Raw genomic sequence first — 27,500 nt, forward strand, 5'->3', positions numbered from 1 at the left:
CCCATTCTTCGACCACCCCATTAGTGATCCAGTTGTTGCCTTCTTAAATCTTTGTGCTCCGGTTTGTGCCCTTTGCTGCGAGTCTGGTGGTACGGAGAGTGGCGCCCCCCAGGGTCATCAGGCCTCTCGGCAGCCCCATACCTCCGACCATCAATGGTCCTCTAACGCCTCACAGCTTGTATCGTCAGGCCCTAGGCGTAGACTTTGACCTTATAACGCTCGCAATCCGTCCCCGTCTCCGAGTCGCCCCTGGTATACAACCCGGGTCCTCTCGGAGGACAAGGGGACGTGTCTTTTGGTACGGAGGGTGGCGCCCCCGAGGGTCATCAGGCCTCTCGGCAGCCCCATACCTCCGACCATCAATGGTCCTCTAACGCCTCACGGCTTGCATCGTCAGGCCCTAGGCGTAGACTTTGACCTTTTCCACTCGTAAGCCGTTCCCCATACGTCTTCGAGTCGTCCGTGGTAAGAACCCGGGCTTCTCGGAGGACAAGGGGACGTGTCATATGGTACGGAGGGGGGCTCCCCCGAGGGTCATCAGGCCTCTCGGCAGCCCCATACCTCCGACCATCAATGGTCCTCTAACGCCTCACGGCTTGCATCGTCAGGCCCTAGGCGTAGACTTTGACCTTTTCCACTCGTAATCCGTTCCCCATACGTCTTCGAGTCGTTCGTGTTAAGAACCCGGGCTTCTCGGAGGACAGGGGGACATGTCTTATGGTACGGAGGGGGGCGCCCCCGAGGGTCATCAGGCCTCTCGGCAGCTCCATACCTCCGACCATCATTGGTCCTCTATCGCCTCACGGCTTGCATCGTCAGGCCCTAGGCGTAGACTCTGACCTTTTCCACTCGTAATCGAGAATTTTACCATGTTAAAATTTATTTTAACGCTCACTGTGACTCAGGTCGAAATGAAAATGACTTTTCCTATTCAACTTAAGCTAATCTATAGTCATGATGGTCAAGAATTTTACCATGTTAAAACTAATTTCAACGCCCACTGTGACTCAGGTCGACATGAACATGACTTTTCATATTCAACCTAAGCTAATCTACAGTCATGATAGTCGAGAATTTTATCATGTTGAAATTAATTTCGACGCTCACTGTGACTCAGGTCGAAATGAACATGACTTTTCCTATTCAACTTAATTTAACCTACAGTTATGATGGTCGAGATTTTCCCATGTTAATATTTATTTCAACGCTCACTGCGACTTAGTGATGTCACGGTATGATAAGATGACGTCATTATGTGATAAAATGACGTCACGATGTAGTCCTATGATGTCAGTTTGTGTCCCTGTGACGTCACGAGGCGATCCTATGACGCCATGATTAAATCCGGTGACGTCACAATATAATCACATGATATCACTAGGTATTAAACATATGGAAGTCAGCTTGTGGGTGATGAGACGTCACAAATTGCCATAGCACACTATTGGATGAGGACGCTCGTCACGGGCTTCGAGGACTTCCCGCGGGAAGACTTGGGGTGAGTTGGATACATACCGAGGGTCAAGACCAGTCTTAGCGGGAGACGCTCAGGGAACGTCTTCACCCAGGACGAGGCCTCTTGACTAACGCCCACGGACGAGGTCGCTCGGAAACGAACTCGGCCTCGCATACTCCATTTCGGACTCTCGCTTACCCCGAGGATCTTCACGAAACTAGTGAGAGTGGTAGGCGTACGCTGGACGGAAGGAAGCATCTCCACACTCATGTACCTAGACGGCTAGTTGATGCATTTGCCCACCGGGGAGGGTGCATCGGCCGACATCTCGGTGGCTCTGAGAGTGTTGGCGGACGTGGAGTTCGGGGTGGACTGGGACGGGTCTGCCCTCGCTCCCACACAGAGACTTTATTGGCTCGGGATTGAGTGGGACACAGTCAGCGCTCTTCGGGTGCTCCCCTGCGCCAAGAGAGCGTGCTTCTCTCACATGTTCTCCCTCCTTCGGTGGCGGGGGGGGTTGGGTTGCCTCAACTTCGCGACCCCGGCCCTTCCACTGAGCCGCTTGGGGCGCCGACGGCTGGTACGGGAGGTCGACAGGAGCATACTGCTCCTCCCGCGTGACCTGCCCGGGCCGATACCCTCAGCACTCTACAGCTTGTTGCGTCCCTGGCTTCGGTCGGGGGCCCTAAGCCCCAGCTCCCCCTCTACCTCACCTGCATCCAGAGGACACGCACAGGAGGCCCAGACGCCTTCACGGAGGACTGGAACAGCTGGAAGTACGTATTCATTTTCCTCCTCCAGCGACACCGGTCCTCCTGAAGGTGATGCAGACCCTCAGGTCCTTCAAGGGTCAGGTCCTCCTGATAGCTCCCTACTGGCCAACCCAGCCGTGGTTCGGGGAGCTAATGAGATGGGGCCCTTCTCCCCTTCTACTGGGGTCAGCCTGCCTAGCCAACAGCCTTACCGCGCCTCTCCAAGCGTCACTCCAACTTGATACTTGGAGTTTCTACGGGGAGCTCTCAGCCAACTCTTCTCTACAGAGGCAGCAGACAAGATGCTCAGAGCTCACCTTCCGTCCTCAGTGCGGCAGTGTGGGTCCTGCTGACAGAGATTCCGGAACTGCCTTCGGAGACACGCGATGGTGACCATCTCCGCAAGCACGGTTCTGGACTTCCTGACTTGGCTGGCTGCCTACACCAACAGGGCAACGGCGACTATCTTGCCTCACTATACAGCCCTCACTGATCCGCTACGCTTTGGCATGAACACCCGAGTGCCACAGAGGGCGCGAACCCTCCTAATGAAGGGGATCAGTGCCTCGAGAGAGCCGAGACATCAACCGGTCCTGGCCTGGCCCTTGCATTGGTTCTACAGTACCTGGCGTTCGAAAGGGCCATTATGGACGAAGAACACTTCCCTCAACGTGTCGTCTTTCTGCTCGCCTTGACTACGGACTACAGGGCTTCACAGCTGGCGGCAATCACCCGCCACCCGTCCTTCTCCAACTGGAGGAGGACAGCTCGGCCCTAACCCTCTCTCCATCACCAACATTCCTGGCCAGGAACGGCCGAGCGGACGACATGATTGGCCCTCTCAGAATACAATCCTTCCGGGAGGGAGGACGCCCACATCCGCTGCGCCCGGTCCGTGCGTTCGAAGACTACGCGGAGCACACGGAAGAGATTTCTGAGGATCATCTCTTCTACAACTCGAAATTTAGGATTCCCCTAACCCCAAGGTCCCGGGCGCACCTGCTTTTCCGCTTTTTTGGAGAGAGCCGACCCGGGCCATGCCCCGCACGCCCACAGCATCAGGGACTTCGTGGCATCGCTGGCGTTTCTCCGCACCCACTCTGTGGAGCGGGTGCGGGACCTAGGGGCTGGACATCGACGACTCCCTTTGGGACACGGTGTCTCTACCACTCGGTCGCCCCTGTCCCATGTGTCGCCATGGAAACGGCTCCACCCCTCTCATCTCATAAAAAAAGGGGGGGGTGGAGGGGGCAAAGGGCGACCGAGGGGTGGGGAGGGGCCAGGAACCGCTGAACAGGATACGAATTTCGTATAATTTACGCTTTGTGTGAACAGTGCAATATTGTGCATGTCACATTCTTCGGTGTGGGTACTTGACGTTTCTTTTCTCCCCTCTACTGAGTGATAAAATGAATAAGTCTCCCATAGGAAAGACACACGTAATAACGGTTTGAATCAGGTTTCACCTCTCCTCCCGCCTATCCTCGTCTCATGTATAGCTTCGCTGTGCAGGTTTCTTTCAGCCGATAATATTTTTTTGTCGCGGCTCGTGCCTCTTAAATTGTTTTTATCGGCTTAAGAAACCTGACACAGATTTAGGGTCCCTCCCTCCTCCCACAGGCGAAGCCTTAATTTCTCATTGAAGTGACGACTCAGGCGATCCGGCTAAGAAGGGAGGGGGTAGGGAGGGGGAGGTGGGGTCGACAATGCGCATGCCTGCACAGAGCCGGGAATTTTAAATTTCTGATGATTTTGGCGGAAAATTCCAACCACACTCAACCTTCGGGAAATGGCCATATGACCAGGAGTGTGGTATGGGATTATCGCTATAGCTTCGCTGTGCAGGTTTTTTAAGCCGATAAAAACAATTTAAGCGGCACGAGCCGCGACGAAGAAATATTATGTCTTGAATAGAAGTGTATATAGTCTTCTGTATTGGTGGGTTTCCGGTATACTGAAAATTTCACATTTTTATCTGTTCTATGGATAATTGTGTCGAAAGGCAATTTTCCGTTATTTTCATTTTCTGCAGTAAATTGTTTATTTTCATTTACACTGTAAAATCTCCTGAGTTTGTTGTTAATGTCTGTATACTTAGTTACAATTACGAGTATGTCATCAACATACCTAAACCATTTACTATTCCTGCCCATTATTGTCATGTATTCTTCTGTTTCGAGTATTTCCATGTATAAATTTGCTAACACTGCAGAAAGGGGACTACCCATGGCGAGGCCAGAATGTTGTCTGTATTCAATAATGAAACCAGATATATTACAGTACCAAACTCTAATGTCAATTCATACCTAGACACTTTTCTCCTAAAAGCGGGCATTGAAATAGCCAGGACGTCAGGTAACAAAGTAGGACATTTAGTAACACGTAGCTACAATAATCCCACTAACGAAAACAGCGTTGTTTATAAAATCCCGTGTAAAAGTTGTCCCTCTTCATATTTTGGTGAATCTGGTCGCGGACTTAATAAAAGGATAAATGAACATAAAAATGACGTAAAAGTCCATAGGACATCTAACTCCATAGTAATGCATGTGGATAAACATGGCCACCTTGAAGACTGGAACAACACAACCGTATCAAATAAAGGATCATCCAAGAAACTATGGAAGACAATTGAGGCAGCATATATCAACACTAATAACAACATTAACCATAGAGAAGGCTTTATATGTTTAGCAAAACCCACAAGCTTATTAATAATAAAAGAATACGCAAATAAAATAACAAGCTCTCCAAAGCGTCCCATGAGATGACCCGTCCATGTATAAAATATCCTGTTACGTTTGAGTTGTTATCTCTGTGATCAAGACCTTGCGGGTCGAAACGTTAAAGCGTGAAATTCTCCCATTACTCCTCTTCTGCTTCTTCCACCTTCAGTCTTATATACATACATACATACATACATACATATATATATATATATATATATATATATATATATATAGATATAGATAGATAGATAGATACACATGGACAAAAAAGGAATGTAGTTGTAATATATAGGCCAAAAACCTTATCATTAGCAGACGACAAACTGTTGTTTGAAGAACCGTCTCGTTTCTGCAACCGGGACTTATTGATAATGGGTGATTTCAATTTGATAGACATTGATTGGATGATCCTTGAACATGGCTATATAGGTAGTCGCTTGAAAGATTTTCTCGGTGACAATTACTTAGTACAGCATGTAAAAGGGCCTACAAGATATGGAAACTTACTCGGCCTATTGATTACTAAGCGCGAAAGTATGATAACTGCAAGCAGAGATCACAACTTAGATTCAAACTGCTAAAAAAATTAGGGTTCCGTTCTTGGGCCACTTCTATTCATAGTATATATAAATGATATAGACCATGGACTAAAATCTACTGTTTCCAAATTTGCTGATGATACAATACTGTGCGGAGTGGCAAATGATCACTCAAACCAATTAGATATTCAAGAAGATTTAGATAAATTACAGCGATGGTCTGAAAAATGGCTAATGAAATTTAACACAAGTAAATGCAAGGTAATGCACATAGGTAAAAATAACAGTATGTACGATTACAAGATATTTGGAAATTCGTTAACAAAAGTGGATAGTGAAAAAGATCTCGGCGTAATCATCAGTAACGACCTCAAATCATCCAAGCAGTGTATTTCAGCCTCTGAGAAAGCAAATAAGATTCTGGGACTGATTGCGCGATCTTTTGATTTCAAAAGTCCATCACTCATTAACAAGCTATATAAATCGTTAGTTCTTCCACATTTGGAATATGCTGTTTCCGTATGGTCACCGAATCTCATGAAAGACATTGACAGACTGGAAAAAGTACAACGGCGAGCCACAAAACTGATTCCAAATATCAAAAATAAATCATACGAAAATCGACTAAAACATATGAATCTGTTTTCCCTGAAAAAGCGTAGACTCAGAGGTGACTTGATACAGGTCTTTAAGATTTTAAAGGGAATTGACAACATTAAATGTGACAAAATTTTCACATTGAATGAGAATCAGACAAAAAACAATGGTCTCAAACTGTCCGGAAATAGATTGAACTTTGCCAACCGTTTAGTTAATGAAAGGAATAAACTTCCTGCACAGGTAGTGCAATGTAGTTCAGTTTGAAGCTTTAAAAATCATTTAGATAAACACCTAAGCAAGATGCTGTAATGATTATAATTTATTTTATATTATTTGTTTTGTTATCATTTGTCTGTTTGATTTTCATTTACTATTAGTTGTATGTCAATTTATTATTATTTACTATTTACCTGTTTGTTTATTATTTAACTATACCTATGCATTTATTTATGTATCTTATTTGTCATTTACATTATTATAGTTTTTAATTATTATTTTATTATTATGATTTTTTTCGCATTCGATCTAGATATGGACCAAAAGGTCTCCTGTCGGCATGCTCCGCCTTTGTAATCCTTTGTAGATACTTGTGTTTCTAAAATACCTAATTTCAGTAAAGCTCAGTTCATAGGAATGTGTCAGGAGTTTCAGCTTACAGATTGGGAGGCAAAATTAAGCAAAAGATCTGTAGATCAGATGTGGGAAATATTTGAAAATACACATACTAAGATGATTCATACTTACATCCCATTTAAGGACAGACGCCCCCGAAATCAGGGTCGTCTAAAATGGTTTGTCAAAGAAACTGTAAAAAGTATTGCTAAACAGAGACACGCTTATAAGAAATAAAAGTGCTCGGGTGCACCTAATGAGTATCAAAATTATGTATTAATACAGCGATATTTAAAAAAGAGAATAAAAAACGAAAACGACAATACGAAGTGAATATCGCCGATAAATCCAAAGAGAATCCCAAAGAATTCTATAGTTACATTAGAGATAAAAAGGAATGACATTAGCCTACTAGTATCTGCTGACGGTCAACTTGAATATTTAAATGAAGGAATATGTGGTATTTCAAACAACTATTTTAGCTTAGTATTTGTAAACGAAACACCTGAAAGTGAGCTCCAATATGAAACATGTGAAAAGTCTATGGTGAACATACTATGGTAAAAAAAAAAAAAAAAAAAAAAAAAAAAAAAAAAAAAAAAAAAAAAAAAAAAAAAAAAAAAAATTAAAAGGTGTTTAGAAAAATTCAATGTTAATAAAACACCAGGGCCTGAAGGTTGGCATCCAAGAATCTTAAAGGAAATGAAAAATGAGATTGTTGTTCCATTAGAAATTATTTTCAAGAAATCCATCATATCCGGAGACGTCTCAAGAGAATGGAAGCTAGCTAACGTTACTTCAGAATTCTAAAAAAGGTGACAAAAAGATGCCAAATAACTACAGGGTTATAAGCTTGACTTCAACCGTAGGAAAAATAATGGAAACTATCATCAGAGATGCTATCAAATATCAATTGGAAAGTAACTGATTGATAAATGATAGTCAGCATGGATTCAGACGGAAACGTTCTTGTGTGACTAACTTACTCGAATTCTACAACACAGTCATCTCGAATTATGACAAAAGAAACAATATAGATTTAATATATCGAGAATTACAAAAGCTTTTGATATCGTCCCCACACAAAACTACTTACTAAATTAGCTTCACACGGAATAAGTGGTTGAACGATCGAAAACAGAGTTGTTTTAAGTGGCAAAACTTCTAGATGGAAAAATGTTACGAGTGAAGCTACTCATGGTTCCGTTCTTGAGCCACTTCTATTCATAGTATATATAAATGATATACACCACGGACTGAAATCTATTGTCTCCAAATTTGCTGATGACACAAAACTTTGCGGAATGGCAAATGGTCACTTAAATAAATTAGATATACAAGATTTAGATAAATTACAGCAATGGTCTGAAATGTGGCCAATGCAATTTCACACAAGTAAATGCAAAGTTATGTACATAGGTAAAAATAACAGGAAGTACGATTACAAGTTATTTGAATTTTTTTTATTTATTGGGGGTTATTTGGCATCAGAACATCTATGGTCATTGATGCCACTATTAAATAGACAAAATGTTATTATTTCTATATTGATATAGAAAGTAGGTACTATACCTTAGAAATACATATTTAAAAAATAATGAACATTTTAACATATATATTCAAACTTTTATACTTAACTTATAAATTAGATATAATTTGAACTGATACGCTGTATTTAAAAGGTTTTAATTAATGCTACATTAAAGTTGATTAACAAAATATATAAATAAAATCTAAAACTTGGCATTCTAAATCTTATCAAGAATGCAAATTTCTTTAAGAAAATTAAAAAGGAGAACAATATCACATTCAGCTCCTAAAATCTTATTCAAAGTATATCTGCCATTATTATTTTTACAATGGTAAAAGTAATGTTCTCTAGCCGCCATTGGACTTGGGCATTCAACTAGAATATGTTTGTCAATGGGACAATGCAATCATTGCAAAATGGTTGAGGTTCTCTGTTCATTAGGAAGCTATGCGTCAGTCTAGTGTGACCGATTCTTAGTCTGCATAATATAACTTCTTTTTCTCTAGGTAAATCTGAATATTTCCAAGGGCTAGAGGTGATAGTATGTCCTTCATTTTCTGGCCTTCTAGTTCCCAGTTAAAGTTCCAGACTTCCTGGAGTCTTGACTGAATGACAGGATAAATATCTCTGACTGGTAGAGCGAGGCTGTTCCTGGGAGTAACTCTAGCTGCATGTTTTGCTAAGGCATCCGCTTTCTCGTTCCCACTAACTCCTACATGGGCAGGGACCCAACAGCACTTTATGTTATTGCCTCTTTTTTCTATTAAATACAACCATTCTGATATTTCTATTACCAGTGGGTGATTTGAGTTAAAGTGAACTATTGCCTGTACTACACTTTCTGAGTCACTGTAAACTACAAAACTATTTCCGTTGTGCATTATAATTTCTTTGAGTGCAGTAAAAATTGGAATGGATTCTTCATGAATTTCCATGTGTTCTAGGAAGGTTAGTCGCATCATCTCAGTAGACATTTCTTTCTTTGAACTGAATATATATTTACAAAATTCTATGGATGGAAGCTTCCATGGGGGCACCGTTAATTTTTGGGATCTCTAATTCCTCAAAAAAAATTGAAACTCGATATCCAAAAGGCTCAGGGAATCTGGGATGATCAAGATAAAATTTATAGTATTTTTAATTAGAAACACCTTCACATACAAGAGATTTAGGGATTCTCTGGATTTACCAGTATCGAATCAGCAGTGACTGGCGTTAAAGGTCCAGAGGCAATTCACTTGCATCCACTAACAAACTGGGTATTGGGGATGGTTTAAAAGCTCCTGAGGCTAATCTTACTCCAGTATTATGTATGGAATTCAAAATAGATAGTGCCGTTTTTGTTGCCGATCATCATCATATCTTGTCGCACCAGAACCGTGTCCATATAAGGGCAGTTTCATTTGCTTCCCTAAGGTCTTGGTCGGAGCAATGGGGACTCAATGGACATTCCCGGAGGACGTGGACCATCGTCTGTACTTCGCCACAGGGACATTGGGGGCTATTGGTGTATCCCCACTTGTGTTTGTTTTCTTTCGTTTTGCCCACCTTGGCTCTTCCTCTGTTTAAGGTAACCCAGTCCTTCCTGGTTAGGTTTGCTCCTGGGGGCAAGGTCTCGTTTGGGCATGGTATGGCCTCGTTATGGCCCAGATTGTCATATTCCTGCCAACATTTTAGTCTATGGGTCACAGCTTGGGTTGGATCCAGTCCCTCCACCGAATGAATACACTTCACATCCATAAGCCAGTTTAGGGGCAACTAGTGCTTTGTAAAGGATCATCAGATGTTTCCTTTTACTAAATTAAGAACTTGTGAGCATTTTACCTTTAGATTCTTAATGTGTGGGATCCAAGTCAATGTTTTATCAAGAGTCAGTCCTAAGAACCGTGTTTAATCTTTGCAAGATATTCTTTGTCCATATAAATACAAGTCAGGATCAGGATGCAGACCTCTTATTCGGCAAAAATGCATCATTACCGTTTTTGAAGCTGAAAACTTGAGTCCACGTTTCGAAGCCCAATCTGCTATTCTATTAATAGTTAATTGTATCTTTCTTTCAGCAATTACCATTCGTGAAGCTGCAAAAGAGATGGACAAGTCATCAGCAAATAGGGTATGCATTACTTCACGTGGGATTATAGAACTTATACCATTTATTGACAATGCAAACAGTGTTACGCTCAGAACACTGCCCTGTGGCACTCCTTCTTCTTGAAAATGAACTGAGGAAAATGTAATACCAATTTTGACCTTGAACCTTCGGTTGTTGAGAAAAAATTCAATAAAAATGGGAAGTTCTCCTCTAAGTCCAATTTCGTGAATAACTATCAAGATGCCAAATCTCCAAGTGGTATCGTAAGCTTTTTCTATATCAAAGAAGACCGAGATGTGGTGTTTCTTATTAGCAAAAGCCTCGCAAATTGATGTCTCCAATCTTATCAATGCATCTGTGCACGATCGCATCTTACGAAATCCACTCTGTGTGGGGTTAAAAAGTCCATTTTTCTCCAAATACCAGACTAGGCGTACATTTACCATTTTCTCCATTAATTTACATATATAAGACGTGAGTGCTATAGGACGATAGTTGGTCATAATTTTATTATCTTTTCCTGGTTTTAAGAAAGCCAATATTATAATTATAAGATTCATTTTTGGTTGTTCTAAATTTTTTATTCGTTATTTTCTTCTTGAATACGATGTTGAAAATACATAGATGAAGGATTTTTTGAAGAGATATTTGCGAAATGGTCTGCAAAGACTTCACTTAGGTCATCTGGGCTATGAAGTGTTTGATTATTAAGTTGTATGACTGGTGATGGTGTAGGGATGTATTTTCCAGATATTTTTCTTAATTTAGTCTAAATTTTCATGAGGCTAGTTCTCCAGTTTATTTTAGAAACATAGTTTATCCAGGATTGGCGCTTAGCCTGTTTTACCTGGTATCGGAATCTAGCTCTTGTTTTTTATTACAAATCAAATAGAATTAACAAGGATGTCGTCGATGGCGCGTGAATGCAGCTCTCATTGCTTTACGTGTTAAACGGCATTGGGTATTCTACCAGGGGACAGGTTTTCTGTTAAATTGTCCATTAGTGCGGGGAATTGATTTGTCACTAGCACTTATAATGATCTTGCTTAAAAAAAATCTAGAGCTTCATCCACTGAGGGGAAGTTTTCGGCATCAGTTTCTAAAAAGGTTAAAGATGTAAAGAGAGCCCAGTTTGCTTTATTTATCATCCATCGTGGAGACCTTGGCACAGCTATTTCATCTACTATATTAATGGTGATTGGAAAATGGTCATTTCCTAAACAGTCGTCCATGGTTTCCCAAGAGAAATTCAAATAACAATCAGGTGAACAGATAGATAAGTCGATACAAGTAAGTGTTTCAGTTTGTATATTGAAGTGAGTAGGTGCTCCTGTATTCATAATACTAAGTTATTTTTCTTCAATGAAAGGAAAAAAAAAAAATTCCCCTAGGATTTGGTTTTATGTCACCCCACATTGGATGTCTACTATTAAAATCTCCGAGGAGTAAAAATGGACGAGGAAGTTGATTAATCAGGTTGCCAAGGTCTTGTTTGAGATTTTGGTCATTTATATTGTCTGGAGGCAGGTAGATTGAACAAACTTTATATTTCTTTTTTGTAAATATTTGTATAGCTACAGCTTGTAAATTTGTTTGTAAAGGAATTTTTGTGTGTATAACATTTAGTCTTATCAGTAGCGCACTTCCATGTCTTCCTTCATCTGTTTGATGTTCATTATAATATAAAAGAGATATTCTTTGGGGCATATTTTGTTTTGTCCAAGCTTTATTTCTTGTAACGAGAAGCAGATGGGAAAATTTTCCTTTATTAATATTTTTAAAGATTCGTATTTAGCTCTCAAGCCTTGACAATTCCATTGTAGTAGGGTGAGTTTGTTATTCATGGTGGTTGTTTATGTTTTATCTTTTTATCTTGGTTACATTTCTATTTGTAGTTAAAGTTGAGTTTTTGTTAGCTACATTATTGGATTTTTTTTTAAGAATTCTTTCATTAGAATTTTGTTCTGGAGTTCTCTCTCTCTTTTTAGTTTGAATTTCATTATTCATTTCAGATCTTGTTTTCTCTTTTTGGCGTGTGGATTCCTTGGTGATCTGTTTCAAGTTTTCCATTCCATTTCTTGAATGATGGGCAGTGACTTTATTTTGTCCTTTGCTCTCTTGCTTTTCTGATATTTTTACATCTGAAGTTGTGCTCTTTTGTTCATTTGGTTTTACTGTTTTCACAGATTTTTCTGGTTTGGTGTTAGAAAAATTTTCATTTGCTGAATTTGGTTGATTTCTTTTCAGAATCGTTGAAAATAGTTCCCCTGGTCTAATTTGTTTATTCAAGGCCTTATTCCTAGCTTCTTTAAAAGTAATTTTCTCGAGGGTTTGGATGGCTTGAACTTCCTTTTCAAAGATAAATTTAACACAGCTCTTGGAGGATGAAGGATGTTGTTCTCCGCAGTTAACACATGATGGAGCTTCGTTACAATTGCCATGCCTTTCTTTACCACAGTTTAAGCATACTGCAGGTTTTTCATTAATTCTACTTTTACATTTTTGTTTTGAGAGAAGCATTTAACATTAAGACCATTTGAACTTGAGATAGTTTTGAGTTTTTCACTTTGTTCAGGCGATGAGGTTTCGATCAATAGACTTCCATTTCCTTGTGGGCGAATTTTGGGCTGACTGCTACAGATATTAACAATTTCTCTATTTGCTCTGAAAACATTTAGACTCATATTTTCCTTCTTCAAATTAAAGTATTAAGTATTTATCATAATTTACTGTTTCGTATACTCCTGGTATTATTTCCACCTTTCTAAACTTTTCATTCCTAACATTTGTTTCTCTGTCTTTTTTTCTGTCCTGAGGATTCTTAGCTTTATCATCAGGAAAAGAATAAGGTTCTAGGGTTATTACACTTGAACCCGATGTGCCGGTACCATTGTCCACTTCCATGCCAGTAGAGTCGTCAACAGGAGGTCTAGGGTTGTTTTGTAATGAAGTTGCGAATCCTAGGGAATCCACCCCTTATTGGAGGATCTTAGTCCTCCTATCCCATGCGGTTCAATATGGGAAGGAACTTTAGCGGGGACCAGTCTTCTATTGAAGAGGGGCTGCCTCTCTTAAGGCGGGCGCTCACTGGTCAGTGGGGGTAAAAACCCCACCCACCGTTGTCTCCATCGCCTGGCAACCCCCATTACCCGCAAATATAAGGGGTTTATAACCAGATCGATGGAGACCGACTCTTAACAGACAGTGTCTGCACCCAATGGGGTCTGCCAGAGGGTGATGGCGTCAATTCCAATCGTTATTCAAAACTTGATCGTGTTTCCTGCAATAGTCATTACCTATTTTCCTGATAGCCCAAGAAAATAAAAAATAAAATGAGCAGGAGGGTAAATAGTGGTTCAGTTTTGGTCTGGAGGCTCAGACCTGGCCTTGGCGGTATGGTTGGACCTGCCGGGATGTACAACATCCCACCGCCATCAATCAGCTCGTCATTGCAACACTCGAGCCCCACCACCACAAGAAGGTACTGAGCTGTCAGTGGGGTGTTATTTGAAAATTCATTAACAAAAGTGGATAGTGAAAAGGACCTTGGCGTAATTATCAGTAACGATCTCAAATCATCTAAGCAGTATATTCCAGCCTCTGAGAAAGCAAATAAGATTTTAGTACTGATTGCGCAATCTTTTGACTTCAAAAGTCCATCTCTCATTAACAAGCTATACAAATCGTTAGTTCGTCCATATTTGGAATATGCTGTTTCCGTATGGTCACTGAAACTCATTAAAGGCATTGACATATTGGAAAAAGTACAACGGCGATCTACAAAACCGATTCCAAATAAATAAATCATACGAAAATCGACTAAAACATGTGAATCTGTTTTCCCTAAAAAAATGTTGACTCAGAGGTTACTTGATACTGGTTTTTTAAGATCCCTAAATTGAATTGACAACATCAAAAGTGACAAAATTTTCACACTGAATGAGAATGTGACGAGAAATAATGGTCTCAAACTGTCCGGAAATAGATAGAAATGGAAATTTGGAAATGGGTAGAAACAACTTCACCAACCGTGTAGTTAATGAATGGAATAAACTTCCTGTAGAGGCAGTGCTATGTAGTTCAATTCGAAGTTTTATGATTCGTTTAGATAAACACCTAAGCAAGATGTAATGCCTGCCATTTATTTTTTATTATTTGTTTATTTGTTTGTTATTGCCTGTTTATTATTATTTCTTTGATTATCATTTATTATTATTTATTTCAATTTATCATTATTTACTATGTCCTTGTTTTTTATCATTTAACTTTACCTATTTATTTATTTACTTATTTTATCTATTACTATTTATATTACTATAATTTTCTATTTATTTGTTTATCTTTCATTATTATTATCATTATCATTATTATTATTATTATTATTACTATTATTATTATTATTATTATTATCATTATTATTATTATTATTATTTTTATTATTTTTATTATTATTATTATTATTATTATTATTATTATTATTATTATTATTATTATCATTATTATCATTATTATCATTATTATCATTATTATCATTATTATTATTATTATTATTATTATTATTATTATTATTATGATTATTATTATCATCATCATCATCATCATCATCATCATCATCATCATCATCATCATCATCATCATCATCATCATCATCATCATCATCATCATCATCATTATTATTATTATTATTATTATTATTATTATTATTATTATTATTATTATTATTATTATTATTATTATTATTATTATTATTATTATTATTATTATTATTATTATTGTTATTATTATTATCATCATCATTATCATTATTATTATTATTATTATTATTATTATTATTATTATTATTATTATTATTATTATTATTATTATTATTATTATTATTATTATCATTATCATTATTATTACTATTATCATCATCATTATTGTTATTTTTTTTCATCCGCCCTAGTTATGGACCAAAAAGTCTTCTGTCTGCATGCTCCTCCTTTGTAATCTTTTGTAATATATAAATATATATATATATATATATATATATATATTGAAGTAATATACATATATTGAAGTAATATACATATATTAAAGTAATATACATATAAACATATAGATATGTATATATATATGTATATATATTAGTGAACTTAGGGAGCAGGTTTTCATTAATACATTTTCTATTAAAAATCACTGCATACTCTGCGTTGGTGATCTTCTAGCATTACACGGGACCAGCTAAATAAAAGCACCTCAATTTTGGTTAAGGATACTAACAGAAAGAAACTGAAATGTTTAGAGGCTGTTTTTATTAGAGACCATATGCCATTAATAAATATCCAACAAAATATGTGTGGCACTTTAGAACTCTTCGGAGCATCCCGCGTCACCAATAGAACATGACGCGTGTTACCATTGACCTCTCCTTTATGTCTCTTTTTCTGTATTTTTCTGTATTTATATTCTTGTAAAAAATGTCTTCAATAAATTTACCAGAAGATGCCTAATGTATAGGCGAAACGTCGTTAAATGTTGGTTTTTATTTCCAAACATGGACTCGTTCGGAAATGTGATATTTTCTCTCCCTGCTTCAGAGAAGAAAATACTCAGGAAAATAGAAAGTCTTAAGAAGATCACCAACGCAGAGTATGCAGTGATTTTTAATAGAAAATGTATATATATATATATATATATATATATATATATACATATATATATATTACAGGTGAAAAATGTAATCACACATTTGTCAATATATACATATATATACACACATATACACACACACACATATATGTATATATATATACAGTATATATATATATATATACATATATATACACACATACACACACACACACACACACACACACTTAAGTCGGACAGACGGCGAGGATTGACGTCCTGAAAAAAAGTGAAATTTTCGTGGATCTCAACGCAAAGGAAGTACCTATTGTATTTGCAGGGAAGGGGATTGCTCGTGGTGTAGTGGGAAAGTGAGGAAAAAGGAGAAGGGGAGGGATTACTGAGGGAAATGGAAGGAAATGAGGAAGGAGAGGACTTGGTCCAGGCAGGCAGACGCCATGTAAACAAACGCGGGCCGGATCAATTTAGTGACGATGAAGGGTCCAACAAAAAATGTAAAGATTAGAAACATAGATATGAGTAGCACAATAGAAGGTGAGGATAATAATTTCCATGGATTTAATGATGGGGGGGGGGGCGGATACCATCCTCCCCCGACTGGCAAGACGGGGGAGGATGTTCGGTAGAATGTTAGAAAATGCGCAAAGGGTTGAAAGATTGGAAGAATTAGAGAAGTCGAACAAAAACTTAACTAAGTAAATATAAGAACTAAAAAGACAGTTAAAAGAAGTAAAAGAGGAGAATGAAGAATTAAAGAGGAATAATAAAGAAAACAAAGAGGCCCTAGCTAAAGAAGCTAAGGGTTGGAAGACAATCCAAGAAAACAGTAAAGTTGCATTTACTGACATAATTAAACAGCAAATGAAAGAACAAACTGAAGACTCAGTTATTAAAGCGATGAGACAAAAGGAGAATATAGTAAGAGACTTAGCAGATAAAAATAAATGTATAATTATATTAGGAATGGAAGAGAAACACAACCCAGATAGAACCACAAGAATCAATGAGGAAAATGAAAAAGTAAGCAGATTACTAGAATTAGTTCAGGAAGATGAACCTGAAATCATGAAACAAATTGAAGAGAAGTTTAGACTCGGAAAGTATAGTACAGATAAGACCAGACCAATTAAGATTAAATTCAGGTCACAAACGACGGCAGAGAATATCTTATCAAAAACAGGGGAACTAGCAGCAAGTGAACAATATAAAAAGGTATGGATAAAAAAGGATATGAATAAAGAGGAAAGAGAGGAGGAAAAAATGAAGAGACAACAAGCTAAGGAAAACACGAGAACAGAACTGAGTCAGAAACAGAGAAATTCTATTGGAGAGTAGTGAATATGAAAGTAAGGAAATTCGAAATACTAGAGAAAAACAAAAGGGAAACAGAGAATACAATGGAAGCGGCAGAAAACTAAGAGTGTCTTACACAAACATAGATGGATTAATAACAGGATTGAATGAGCTGAATGATTGTCTGAAGGTAAAAGAACCGGACATAATGGGAATTGTAGAAACGAAATTAAAAGGTCCACTACCACCCAACAGTGTAGGACATGACGCATATAATTATTGGAATAGAAACAGAGAGACAAAGCAAGGGGGTGGAGTTATGTTCCTGACTAAGAAGGATATAAACGTGAGGTGTGTCACGTATGGAAAGAATACAGTAGAGATGATTATGATCGAAGTGGAAGACAGAGATAAGAAAAACAGAAAGTTTGTGATAAATTATGTGCCTCCGAAAACAGCCTCGTGGGAAGAGAGTGAACATAAAAGTATGTTAGAAGACACAGATACAACATTAGATAAGATAATGGAAGATTGAGGAAGAATAGTTATGATGGGCGACTTTAATTGCAAAGAAGTCTGCTGGGAAGAGATGGCAGTAAAGGGTGGAGACGGCTCATGGGGAAATGTTCTACTCGAGATGATTATTGACCATACAATGATGCAGTGGATACAGGAGATCACTAGGTATAGAAATGAAAAAGAACTATTGAGACTAGACCTAATAATCACATCTGAACCTAGAATAGTAGAAAAGATTGAATACAAAACACCAATAAGTAAAAGTGACCATATACTGATTGAACTGGAAATAAACGAGGAAAAATACATGAAAAGAAATGAACAATATAGAAAAGGAAGAATGATGTATGAAAAAACAAACTTTGATCAAATAAGAGAATTCTTAAAAAAAAATGGGAAGGAATATACAAAGAAGAAACAACAGTGGAAGAGAAATGGAATATTTTGACAAAAATTTATATATAAAAAAAAGGAGTGGAAAAGTATGTCCCAAGACAAAAACAAGAAAAAGAATATGTAAAGTGCTGGTACAACAAAAGTTGTAGGGAGTTAAAAGACAAAAGAGACAAAGCTTGGACCAAATGTAAAAAATACAGAAGACCTGAAAAGTGGAAAATATATACTTGTTAGAGAAATGAATATGTACAAGCGTGCAGAGAGGAAAAGAGAAAATATGAAAAAGATGTCATAGAAAAATGTAAAGATAACCAAAACTATTTTACAGATTTGTAAACAGCAAACTGAAAAACAAACAAGATTTGGAGAAATTAAGAGAAGGAGGAGTTGAATACACAGAGGAAATTGAAATGGCGGAAATTATGAACAAGCATTTTCAATCAGTGTTTACAAGGGAGAACATACAACCTGAAGAAATCGAATGGAAAGAGAAAGTCCCTCCCATGAAAGAAATAGAAGTAACAAAGAATGAAATAATGAAACACTTGAGTAATCTTGATGTCAGAAAACCGCATGGACCAGATGAAATAGCAAACTGGATTTTGAAAGAATGCAGGAATGAACTGACAGACAAAATACATAGCATAATAAACGGTTCCTTGAAAGTAGGAAAAGTTCCAGAAGATTGGAAAAAAGCATATATAGTACCTATATATAAAGGGAAAATAAAGAAGACCCTACCAACTACAGACCAGTCTCTCTAACAAGTACAATAGCAAAAATATGTGAATTTTTTTTCAAAAGTAGATGGGTAAAATATTTAGAAAAAAACAACGTGCTAAATCCAAGGCAATTTGGATTCAGACAAGGACGATCATGCGTCACCAATTTAATATGTTTCTATTCAAGGTTAATAGATATAATACAAGAAAGAGATGGATGGGCTGATTGTGCATTTCTAGACCTAAAAAAAGCTTTTGACAAAGTACCACATAAGAAGTTGCTTAAGAAATTAGAAACTGAAGGAGGAATACAGGGCAAACTGCTTAAATGGATGGAAAACTTTTTGCAAGAAAGAAAAATGAGAGTAGTGATAAGAGACAAACACTCAAGATGGGATGAAGTAATAAGCGGTGTTCCACAAGGAATAGTTCTGGCCCCAATAATGTTTGCTATATACATTAATGATATGGATGACGGAATTGAAAGTTATATGAGCTTCTTTGCAGATGATGCAAAACTGTTAAAAAAAGTGAACATGGAAGAAGATTGTGAGTCACTACAGAGTGATCTAAATAAAGTACAGGAATGGAGTAGGAAGTGGGAGATGGAGTTCAACACTAAAAAGTGTAGTATAATGGAATTTGGAAAAAGCAAAAACAGAATAACAGGATCATATGAATTGGGAGAAGAAGGAATAAAAAAAGTAGAAAATGAGAAGGACCTGGGAGTCATTGTTATGAATAATATGTCACCTGAGAAACATATAAATAAGATTTTTGGAGAAACTTATAACTTAATAAGAACAATCAAAGTGGCATTTACATACCTGGATGAAGAAATTGTGAAGAAAATTCTAATCACTCTGATAAGACCAAGACTGGAATATGCAGCAACGATATGGTCACCAAGTACAAAAAAATGTATAACAAAACTTGAAAGAATACAAAGAGCAATTACAAAATTGGCACCAACACTCAAAACTATCATATGAAGAGAGACTAGCAAAACTTGAACTACAGACACTAGAGCAAAGAAGAGAGAGAGGAGATTAGATAGCTATTTACAGAATCATGAAAGGCATAGAAATTATTGATAGAGAGAATCTGATAAAATGGGATGATAGAAATACAAGAGGACACGGAAAGAAAATCAAGAAAGACAGCTATAGAAGAGATGTGAAAAAGAACAGCTTTCCTCACAGAGTAATAGACAATTGGAACAAGTTAGATGAGAAACTGGTGTGTGCAAAAACAATACATAAATTTAAAAATAGTTTAGATAAAATGAGATATGAAGACGGGACACCACGAGCATAGCTCCCCTTCCTGTAAAATACAACTAGGTAAATACACACACACACACACACACACACACACACACACACACACACACACACACACACACACACACACACACACACACACACACACACACACACACACATATATATATATATATATATATATATGTATATATATATGTATATATATATATGTATATATATATGTATATATATATATATATATATATATATATATATATATATACATATATATAAATATATAAGGAAACTACTTTATAGTTTAGCAAAAAGCTATCGTAAAGGAAGCAGGGAAACTTGTTCAACCATTAAAGATAGGGAGGGTAAGATCCTGACAAACCCTGCTGATATAGACAATAGATGGAAAGAATATTTTAGTGAGTTGCTGAATGTTAATGAGGACGAGGTGGCTGACCATTGGGAGATGGGAGAAGTGAGAAATGATGAGAGTTTGGAAATAACATCCAATGAGGTAAAGGTAGCAATTAAACAAATGAAGAATGGAAAATCTGCAGGATGCGATGGCTTGCTGGCGGAGATTTTTAAAGAAGCAGAGGAGACTTTATTGCCATATTTAGTGTCTATGTTCAATGCAGCATATAAAATAGCAACAGTGCCTGCGGAATGGAGTAAACCTCTGATATGCCCTATCTTTAAGAAAGGGGACCGGACAGTCTGTAGTAACTACAGAGGAATATCACTTTTGCCGCATATAGGAACGGTATATGAAAGAATATTGGAGGCCAGATTAAGAATTGTAGTTGAAAAGAAGCTGGGTGAATGGCAATATGGTTTTCGATCAGGAAGAAGCACCACAGACTTGATTTTTGCATTGAGGATGCTGGTTGAAAAGGCATGGGAATGAAATGTTGAGGAACATATGATCTTCCTGGATTTACAAAAGGCTTTTGATAGAGTGCCAAGAAGGAAACTATGGGGCTGTGCTTGAGGATGTCCAGTATGAGGTAACTATCCATCTTGCAAATGCAGTAAAGGGACTTTATCGTACATCTGAAAGCGCAGTGATCTCCGAATATGGAGCTAGAAACTGGTTTGGTATAGCAAGTGGAGTGAGACAGGGCAGTGTGTTGTCACCATTGCTTTTTATTATGTACATGGACTATATAATGAAAGAAATAACTCAGATGGAGGATAACACGGTTACTTTTGCCTATGCTGATGATGTGGCACTTATAGCTGATAATCTAGAAACCTTACAGGAAGCTGTGGACAGATGGTCTGAGCAATTGACAGAAATGGGAATGGAGTTAAATGTCGGATAATGTGAATACATGAACGTGAGCAAATTTCGGGAGATGGAGGAGTTACAATAGATACCCAAGAAGTAAGAAAAGTACACAACTTCAAATATCTGGGAGCTGATTTTAACAGCGGAGGGGATATACTTTTGGAAATAAATGAAAGAATCAGGAAGTACAATATAGAGCTGCAGTCATTATACCCACTTCTTAAGGATCCCGCAATACCAAGGAAAGTTAAGAAAACTATCTATATAACTATATTAAGACCATTACTGTGTTACGGATGTGAGACCTGAAAATTAACCAGAAGGACAAGGAGTAAAATACAGGCCGCAGAAATGAGAACACTAAGGGTTATCTACAGATGTACAAGGGTGGACCGAATAAGGAATCAAGTTATAAGAGAAGCATTAGGGGTTGAGAATGTACTGGACAATGTGGAGAGAGGACAGCTGAGATGGTACAGACATGTTATGCGGATGGAAGAGCAAAGATATCCAAAGAAGTACTATTTATGGAAACCAGAAGGAAGAAGACCTGTGGGACGCCCAAGAATGAGATGGAGAACAAATATCCAGCAGGCCCTGCACAAGAGGGGAACTTCACTGGAGGAGGTTGAGAGGGATAGAAAATACGAGGAACATCAACAATAGAGAGAGCTAACGAGACGTGGCAACTGACAGACCTATTAGGTCTAACAGGAGGAGGGTGAGAAAGGTGAGAATATATATATATATATATATATATATATGTATATGAATATATATACAGTATATATATATATGAATATATATATATAAAAAAACACACACACACACACACACACACACACACACACACACACACACACATATATATATATATATATATATATATATATATATATATATATGTATACAGACGCTCCTCAACTTACGTTTTAGTTACGTTCCGAACGGCCGAACGTAAGTTGAAAATGAACGTAAGTTGTTACTGTACTATACATCCGTAAATTCTATTACCGTATCTTATAAAACACCTCTAAATAATTAATTATACACATAACATTGTAAAATAATAACATTAATTTCAAATAAATTAAATTCAAGCAACATAAATTGAGATGGTGGAGGAGGAGGGGGAGGAGGAGGAGGAGGAGGCAAGGCATGTTCAGTTTGTCGTTTGTGCAATGTAAACAATGGACGCAGCGTCATACGCAAGTATCGTTTGAACTACGGAGAGCGCGCTAAACTAAAAAAAAAAATTTTTAATTTTTTTTTTACACCCAGTTCAAACGTAAAATCGAAAAAACGTAAAACGAATGAACGTAAGTAGAGGAGCGTCTGTATATATATGCAAGCAATCACATCACCGTGATACAAAAATGCAAAATAACCACAGGAGAAAGGAAACTTGTAGACAGTAAGTACTTTCGAATATTACATCTTCAGACTAAATGACAGAGATACAGAGTCGGGTCTAAATATAAGTATCAGGTGCATACATACATATATATATGTATATATATATATATATATATATATATATATATATATGCAAGCAATCACATCACCGTGATACAAAAAATGCAAAATAACCACAGGAGAAAGGAAACTTGTAGACAGTAAGTACTTTCGTATATTACATCTTCAGACTAAATGACAAAGATACAGAGTAGGGTTTAAGTATAAGTATCAGGTGGCAACCATAGGGGGGAATGGGGGAGACAATACAATGTGAGGAGGGGGGATGACCTTACCCCTATCGACCTGACCAACACATAAGGGTCAATCTGGCGGAAAGATCTCGGTGACCATTTGGGTTATCAATTTATCACATTTAAAATGACCATAGCTTAAGTTTATATTTTTGTCAAACGTGCCTGATATTGAGCAAGATTCTATTATATTTCACAAAACATCGTCTACATATCTGAACCAAGTTCAAGAAAAATATTTATTACCAACTATTAAAGATGAAAAAGTTATTTGGTTCAGATATGTAGACGATGTTTCAAGTTCAAGAAAAATATTTATTACCAACTATTAAAGATGAAAAAGTTATTTGGTTCAGATATGTAGACGATGTTTTGTGTTTCTGGCCTAATAACCATTTCATTGATGATTTCCTTGTTAATCTAAATTCAATGGTACCCTCCATTAACTTCACTCTTGAGATGTTGAAATAATTAGAGATAATGGTACTCTGAAAACTAAAGTCTATAGAAAACCTACCAATATTCTTTCCTATGTTCATTTTTATTCCAATCACCACATCAATGTAAAAAGATCAGTTTTCATTTCCATGTACTTGAGAGCTTACAGGATTTCAGATCCTGAATTTATTGATGATGAATTTAGAACTATCCGGAATATTGGGGAAAAGTTAAAATATCCTATTCATATTCTTAATCAATGTCACAACACCGCCAAGAAACGCTTTCACAAAGCTTGTAATTAAGAACTAGGAAACCATAAACAAGTAAATACACTTGTCCTTCCTTTTCATGAAAATTTTCTTAGTATTGTTAACCTACTCAAAAAATTGGATATCAAAGTAGCCTTTAAATATGACCACACCATTAAGAAAACTTTAATTAAGAACAGCCCTACTAACAACAACGGTGTGGTCTATAAAATTCCTTGCCAAGATTGTAATGAATTTTATATTGGACAAACTGGGGAAAACTTGGAAACAAGGATTTCCCAACATAAATATAGTGTGAGATCTGCCCAGGAAAACAATGCGTTATTCCAACATAAATCATTATACAACCATCATATTGATTGGTCTAAGGCAACAATTTTAGCTAAAGGAAAAAACTTGCAAGAAAGAAATATAATAGAATCTTGCTTAATATCAGGCACGTTTGACAAAAATATAAACTTAAGCTATGGTCATTTTAAATGTGATAAATTGATAACCCAAATGGTCACCGAGATCTTTCCGCCAGATTGACCCTTATGTGTTGGTCAGGTCGATAGGGGTAAGGTTATCCCCCCTCCTCACATTGTATTGTCTCCCCCCTTCCCCCCTATGGTTGCCACCTGATACTCTGTATCTATGTCATTTAGTCTGAAGATGTAATATACGAAAGTACTTACTGTCTACAAGTTTCCTTTCTCCTGTGGTTATTTTGCACACACACACACACACACACACACACACACACACACACACACACACACACACACACACACACACACACACACACACACACACACACACACACACACACACACACACACATATATATATATATATATATATATAAGTATATATATACTTATATATATCCCACTGTGGGGGAACTGCCTGTACATTTCGACCACAGTTGTGGTCGAAATATACAGAGCTTCTGTTTTTTTTGCTTTGTTTTGTGAATATATATCTATATATATATATATATATATATATATCTATATATATATATATATATATATATATATATATATATATATATATATATATATATATATATAATGTACAACACTGAATGGGTCCCAGTGAATAGATATGTATTTGTATCAACCACAATACACTTTAATTCTAAGCCATCAACACCGAGAGACTCGAGGAGGCCAACATGCAGAAATTGAAACACGCACAGCCAAGGACTCACACCTGCTCTAGCATGTGACAAGTGTTAGTGACTTAACTGATTGCCCCATCAAGAGGGTGTAATCCGTTAAGTCATTGATACTTGTCACGTGCTAGTGCAGGTTCGAGTCCCTGGGTGTACCACGTTTCAGTTTCTGCATATTGGCTTCCTCGAGTCTCTCGATGTTGGTGGCTTAGAATTGAAGTGTACTGTAGTTTATATATATATATATATATATATATATTTATATACATATATATACATATACATATACATATATATATATATGTATATATATATAAGTATATATAGATATATACATATGTATGTATATATATATATATATATATATATTTATATATACACTAGCCAAATTACCCGCGCATTGCTGCGTGCAAATTATGATTATTTTAATTTTGATAGAATTTGTGGAGAAAAGTTACACGTATCAATATAAAAGGTAACACAAAATGTTAAAGTATGAAAAAAAAAATCAATTTGAGGAGGGAGACACCCTTTAGAAATGAAATATATTCGGCCGTAGAAGAAGATTTAAACTAATTCTTAATTATCTTTGAATCCGAGTAGTGGTAGTAGTAGTAGTACAGGGCAGGGGGATTTGGAGGGTTAGTGTAAGGAAGTAATGAAATGGAAGGAAGTTAGAGTTATGAAAGGTGTGGGGCAGACTTGCTCGGTTAAATTCGAGTACATTAACGCCCGCGAAAAATAAAAATAACTAATATTTCAACATTAGGTAAAATTATACATTCATTTTACAACTACATGCTTTCTCCTTACAAAGGCTATCATAGTTTGTGGCAACATTAATTTCACAAATATAGATAATATTTATGAACATATAAAACGGTTTGTTTAATCATAATAATTTTGGTAACAAAATACCATTTCTATGAAGGGGAGACTACAGTAGTGGCGTGTTACACCACCCTTGCCAAAATAATATATATTTTTTTTAGATGAAATATAGTTATCCAAGTACCTGGAGTGATAGGGTATCAGAATGTATATCGTTATGGGGGTCTATTTCCAAAACCCTAGGAGGAGTTCGTGCACAAACAAACAAACAAACAAATAGTGTCCCCTTTAAGTCGCTTAGTATTTTTGTGACATAAGAATTAATATGATTGAACAAACCATTGCATGTGTCCTTAAATATTATTCATATTTGTGAAATTAATGTTGCCACAAACCATGATAGCTTTTGTAAGAAGAAAGCATGTGAACGTAAAATTATTGTATAATTTTACCAAATGTTGAAATATTGGTTATTTTCATTTAATTTCAGTGCGGGCGGAAATTGATTTTTCAAGAGGCTACCACTTTATATATATATATAAATAGATCAATATATATAGATAGATAAATAGGTAAATATATATATATATGTATATATATAGATAAATAGATAAATATATATATAGATAGATAAATAGATAAATATATGTATAGATAAATATATATATATATATATATATATATATATATAGATAAATAAATGTATATATACATACATATATATATATATGTATATATATATATATATATATATATATATATATATATATATATATATATATATATATTATATATATATAATTCTTCACATAATCGGTTGCTCCAGCCATAAGTTCTATGGGCATCCGCTTCACCTCTTCTATCGAGGGTTGGGGGATAACCCTGTGAGTGGGATCAACATTAAGGAAGCTTGCCACATGCCCATTTAGTCGGAGTTGATATTAATGAATTTTGCCAATAAGGTTCAAGAAGTTGTCTCAGATTTAATGCAATACCATTCCAACGATTTCCTATGATTCCCCACAGACAATCGGTTCCAGAGATCCCGAGACACTTGTTCACATCAGCATTAAGTGCCAATGTCTCACAGGCGTATAGAATGACAGGAATCCTATATGGCTTGAAGATTTGGATCTTATTCCTTCTGTATGAACATCGAGTCATGCCAGTCCTGTAAAGGACTTCCTGGCATTACCCACCACTGATATACACAACACCATCGAGGAGAGAGTTATTAATGTACCAGGTTTCAGAGCCATGGTGACTAACGCATATTTCATTGTCAGCTCTGTCGGTACCAGTAACCAGATTGAAATCGATGAAAACAACAAATGTATTCCGTGGCGGCAGCTGGTTGGACAAAGCTTGGCACAGAACATCTCTTAAAGTTCATATGCCTTAGTGGGAATACATGTTGCAATAAGAGATATAAAGCCCAAGAAGTGTTTGTTTCAACTTCACTAATATCATGCACGCATTAATCGGAGTAACATCCATAACGACGGCTGTGGTCGGCTAGATACGCCTATAGCTAATCTCCTCACTAAGGTGGAGACCTAGTAGCTGTAGCCTGAGTAGTTGTAGGTGTGACCATTAGTTGTAGGTGTGACCATTAGTTGTAGGTGTGACCATTACTGTTCTTACCAGC

At 36.9% G+C, this 27,500-nt stretch overlaps 1 protein-coding gene across 3 annotated transcripts in view; it reads right to left on the reverse strand.

Moving 5' to 3' along the window:
* The window catches only part of Septin4 (septin 4), a 309,607-nt gene that overhangs the window by 17,033 nt on the left and 265,074 nt on the right, over positions 1–27,500 (reverse strand). The window lies entirely within an intron of this gene.

The sequence above is a fragment of the Oratosquilla oratoria genome, chromosome 32, assembly GCF_046742065.1.
Source record: "Oratosquilla oratoria isolate Oo_2021 chromosome 32, ASM4674206v1, whole genome shotgun sequence".
In the NCBI taxonomy this organism is placed as follows: Eukaryota; Metazoa; Arthropoda; class Malacostraca; order Stomatopoda; family Squillidae; genus Oratosquilla; species Oratosquilla oratoria.